The sequence below is a fragment of the Lissotriton vulgaris genome, chromosome 1_2 (genome assembly GCF_964263255.1).
Source record: "Lissotriton vulgaris chromosome 1_2, aLisVul1.2, whole genome shotgun sequence".
In the NCBI taxonomy this organism is placed as follows: domain Eukaryota; kingdom Metazoa; phylum Chordata; class Amphibia; order Caudata; family Salamandridae; genus Lissotriton; species Lissotriton vulgaris.
In genome coordinates, this window is record NC_141686.1 from 344,740,395 (window position 1) to 344,746,094 (window position 5,700).

Below are 5,700 nucleotides of genomic sequence, written 5' to 3' on the forward strand. Positions count from 1 at the left end.
CCGCCCCCCCCCGGCCGGCGTGCTACCTACGACGACCCGGAAGTCCCTGGACGAGGACAGTAAGCGGCTGGGAGCCCACCCCACGCTCCTGTCCTGAGGAGATGAGGCCGGAAGTCCTGCACCCGGAGCCGCGGCGAGAGGAGGGTGGCTGAAGGTGCAGGCGGGGCTCCGGTGCTGGAAGAGAGCCCTGCGCTGCCCAAAGAAGAAGCCTGCAGCCGGTGAGGAGCCCCGAGGAGACGGCCTCCAGCAGCGAGAGGACAGCCCGGTGAGTGAGGGCTCCTCCTTCCTATTTTGCCGGTTGCTGCCGAGCAGACCCCACGGGCTGCTCCAAGCGTTGAGGGGCCATTATCCTTCCTAGTCCCCAGAGGGGGGACACCAATGTCTTGGGGCATTTGTTTTAGAGCCCCCGAGGCTCCAGGGGGCATTTGGCTATCTCAAGTCGGGATTCCAACATGTGGGTCATTTTCTCATTCGAGCCCACGAGGCTCCAACTTACTTCAGGGCACACTTTGTCTCGAGCCCACGAGGTTCCAACAACGGGGGCATTTTGTGTTCAGAGCCCGAGAGGCTCCCACACCCGCATTGTTGGGGGCATTTTGGAGGGTAGAGCGGCCCGGTTGGCAGCGGGCCACTCCCCCCAGTGTGGTGGCATTTGTTTCTTGAGCCCACAAGGCTCCAACGTGCTCTTGGGCCCCATTGTTTGGAATCCAGAAGAGAGCCAGGAGGCACGCTGGTGCCAGGCTCCCTGCTACAGCTGCCCAGCACTTAGTGGGCAGCTGCTACGTTTAGGCACATGCACCTTCTTCCTTGGCTGCCCGCGCAGCCTGCCCTGACATTGTGGACACAGGGCGCTTCAGCCCTTGAGAGGCCAAGTTGGCCTGGGGACAGTTCTGGTGTTGTGCCCTTGCGTGGGGTACGTGTTCATGCCCTATGTGATATTTTTCGCAAATGTTATTACTTGCCTAATGTGAATTCTGCATCATGTGTAATGCCTTCTTACCTACACCTCTGAATGTGTCTTCATGCATCATGTGTCTTACCTACACCTCTGAATGTGTCTTCATGCATCATGTGTCTTACCTACATCTCTGAATGTGTCTTCACGCATCATGTGTCTTACCTACACCGCTGAATGTGTCTTCATGCATCATGTGTCTTACCTACACCGCTGAATGTGTCTTCATGCATCATGTGTCTTACCTACACCGCTGAATGTGTCTTCATGCATCATGTGTCTTACCTACACCGCTGAATGTGTCTTCATGCATCATGTGTCTTACCTACACCGCTGAATGTGTCTTCATGCATCATGTGTAAAGCTTCTTGCCTATTTTTATACTTAGGTGGTTTTTTTTCCTGGTATAGTTATGCTAGTGAGTTCATGGTTCCCTGAGTGTAATTTTCCTACGGTGGTTAGGGTTGCGTAGGTGGTACTTACCTTTTACCAGTGGTTACTGGTTGTGTGCTACATTTGCTATTTGGTGCTACAATTATTCTATGTTCTAAGTGCTATTTCTACAAAGTGTTATTTCTACCAAGTGCTTATTCCTGACAGTGGTCCATGTGGCCCTGTCCCGTGTACATAATCCCCTATAAATTCTGCCCGTGCCTCTGGCACATTGTAAAGTGTGTGTTTATTATCTAATGTGTTTTGGTATAATACAAAGGCTATTTTTATATATAACCTTGTGTGGAGTTTCCTTTGTGGTGGGCCTTGGGTGTTGTTGCTGGGTGCGTGCGCAAACGCTTAACTTCCAAAGCCTCCGAGATTAGCCTTACTGCTCGTGTCATGTTACCAAGGGGGTGAACAGGGGTTATCTTGGCGTGTAACTCCCTTGCCAGGACGTAGAGTGGTAGTCTCTGACTGGTTTTGGCGCAAGCCTTGGCCAGCCACAGATCCCATTTCTAACACAGGCGTTTTTATACACATGAACACAATGCTCTATTATACAAAGTAAATAATAGTTGACTTGCAAGTTACAGATTTAAAACACTCAAAGTCATGTGACCTCATAACCCCGAATTCCTGAACTAATCCATTACACATTCTACATTATACTTCCACCAAAGGTGAACGACCGAGCTTTCTTCTGCCTATGAATGCGCGTGTGTTTCATGTTAGATGTAAATTACATGAAGTGTGTGCTGGCAGCATTGTGTGCCTGAGACCTTTGTGTGCTCAGGACTTGGGGGCCAATTCACAGAACTAATCTGAGATCAAATCCTAAATTTACTACTGTGATATTCACAGAAGGCATTTAGTAGTAGTGAAGTTAGGACTCCTAACTTTACTACTACTAAATGCCTTCTGTGAATACCATAAGTAGTAAGTTTAGGATTTGATCTCAGGTTAGTTCTGTGAATCGGCCCCTTAGTTACTTCCCTGCACCCATTGCTTTATCAAGCAACTGTGTGTTGTGGGCTAATTCGATAATGTGAACCTATTGGCTAATCAGGCCACAATCTGTCTGAAGGCACGGGGTGCATGCTGGTGGACATGTGTGCTGATGTGGTGAATGCTTTCAAGACTTAGTTGCCCTTTAGTTAAAATACCATTTTGTGTTTCCTATTTCACGACTCCCTTAAGAGAACTTTTCACGGTGCTCGTGTCAGTGTAGGATATGGGCATAAACTGGATTCCCCTTTGAACAGCTGTGTTTCTGTGTGGGCTTTAAGCTGCGCTATATTTACATGATTCATGTTTTCTTCCGCGCGTTCCTTTTTAACGTATCTACAACCCTCTGAATGACCAGTTGGGTAAGAATGGGCTTTTTGAAGGAGATATACCAGGCCTTCGGTAGGTCTCTCTTGTGTAATCTCTAAATTATTTCAAGTTTTACTACTGTGAGAAAGCATTAGCATCCTTCCAGAACCCTTGATAAGTAAAACTCCAAAACAACTGGAGACCCCTCTGGCAGAACAGCCCTCTCTTGCCTCCCGTCCACCCACCACTGGCCAGTTAACTGTAGATCGCCTCATCTCGACACCGGCATCTTCTTCCGGCATGTTATTTTATGCTGAGTATGATGTGATATTCCTCTCCAATGCTCTAAGTATCTCTGGCTGCTCTTTCATTTCACCCTTGAGGTCCAGATTGAAAAAGCAACCAGATAAAGTTCAATCCACACAACCAGGACCTACCCCAGAGGAGGACGAAGAGGAGGACTCCGCGCCCCATGGCGGCCATCGTCCGTGCCAGAGGTTCCAGAGGTTTGCGTCTGATCTCCTGCGGCGTCACTTCTGGAGAGGAATCATCTGTCTGTGAAGAGAGAGAACACATCTGTGGTTAGAAAGGCGGCTGCATCATACTGTGCTTGAAACCCAACTGGTGTCACTGAGGACCGATGGACTGGCCAGACCCCATGTGAGGTGGAGTCATGAAAGGATTGAAGCATGAGTGGACCGATCCTGTGAGAGATGGGAAGACGGGTTATACAAGGCACATTGGGAGACTTCTTGAGGACTCTGGGGCAGAAGAGTGGCCCGTCCCTGAGAGACACAAGGATACACCCTGTGAGGCCAGAGGCAGCATAATGCAATGACCCTACCCGACACAAGGACAAGTCATCGAAGGATTGAAGCAATGAGTGGACCAGCCCTACGAGAGACTAGGAGACCCCTCAAAGGCTGCGGCAGAGGAGCAGAAGGGTGATACGACACACTGGGAGACCCCTGAAAGGCTGGGGCAGAGGAGCAGACGGGTTATACGACCCACTGGGAGACCCCTCAAAGGCTGCGGCAGAGGAGCAGACGGGTTATACAAGACATATTGCGAGACCACTTAAGGACTCTGTAGCAGAAGCGTGGACGGTCCCTGAGAGGCACAAGAGCCCTTTAACACACAACTAATGCTCACAGAGGCTTTTAACAAACGACTACACCTCCCGGAGGCCTTCAACAGAACGAGGAAGCGACGCATCCTTACAGCACTGACCATGTGTGATCTTGGGTCACTTGAGACTTTACATTGACTAACGGACTCTCTTTTTTCAAGTTTAGAACGCATTATTGAAGTGATAAACAAAGTAAAACATCAGTACATATTATATGATGAGGGGTGGTGATGTTAGAGTAAACCTAACAATAAGGTCAAAGATGAATCACACCTCCGTTGAAAGATCGATACAAAGGCGAAGGCATTTTAAGATTATAAGAAGAAGGGGGAGAAAAGGAGAGAAGATACAAAAAAGAGAGGGAGAGGGAGAGAAGATGGAAAAGGAGATGAAAAGAGTCTAATACCAGAAGAAAAACAATGGTGAATAAATACAGGAACAAAAACACACTGAAATGCATATACAAGCGTAACTATTTGACCTGGAAAGAAAAGAAGTTAAAGGCAACCACACTAAATCTTTTTTATCAACAAAGTAGTAGAGTTAGGAAAAGCACAGTCCAGTCTATGATGGTGACAAAGTAAATTCCACCATTTCAAACAGAGGTGGTCGGAGATGAGTATAGTAATCGAATATATTGAAGGATGGGAGGGCAAAACCACGCCATTGAAGGGCACCGAAGATAAACTCCCAGTTGACCCTATCAAATGCTTTTTCAACATCTACTGTTATGGTGGCTAAAGGGGGGTCTAATCTAGAAGCCAAATGAATGATTTTAAGAAAGGGGCGCGAGTTGTCTGTAATAGAACGACCTTTGACAAATCCGGATTGATATATATTAACAAGTTCTGGGATAACTTTATTAATACGTAGGTCGAGCAATTTGGCAAATATTTTACAATCTGTATTAATCAGAGAGATGGGCCTATAGTTTTTAAATAGGGGCGGATCTTTATCTCTTTTAGGTATCAGACAGAGCATCGCCTGCGTCAAAGTACCATGTGATGCACCAGTGGTAAGGAAGTGAATAATTAAAGAGAGGAGGTGAGGGATCAAAGTGATTTGAATTGAAGGAAGGATCGAATGGTAAAGCAATCAGGGCCCGGCGTCTTATCTTTGGGTAAAAGGGGGATAGCACCAATGATTTGGGGGCATTCAGGGAAGGGAGGTCAACCTGATTCTCCGGAGATTTAGGAATCTTTTGAAAAAAGGAATCAATGAGACCAGTAGCGGGGGGATTCTGGGGTGTAAAGAGAGGCATAGTGATCAGTAAAGCAGTCGAGAATGTTAGAATCTGAGAGATGTCAAACTCCCAAGGGATCCATAATAGCAGCAATTTTAGATTTTTGCTTTTTAATTTTAAGGTAATTGGCCAGAGATCTGCCGGCTTTATTTCGCCCACCATACATTTTTGCATTGAATTTAAGAAGATTATTGCAGGCAGAATCCCAAGACTGTTTGTTATATTGCATTTTTACTTTAATAAGTTTGGATAGTGTGTCAGGGCGATTAGTGGAAAAATATTGATGTTCCAAAATTGTAATTAACAGACTCTCTTCGAGCAAGAAACAATCTGGTAAAGCCAGGGGTGACTGTAATGTACCGCATGTGACCAAACAACCTCACAAGAACGCATTCGCGTAACGAGCACATAAGACCAGCTGGAAGGAGCTACTTGTAGAGACCCCAAAGACACAGACTCCCCCCTTCACGCCCCCACTTCAACCTCCACCACCACGCACCCCCTGCTCCACGAGGTAGGGAAATTAGTGCACTTACCTGCAGCGAGGGCAGGAGTCAGAGGGGGGGCAGGCGTCTGTGCCCCCTCTGTGTATGAGGATGTGCCCTTCACTGCTCCATCCTCAGA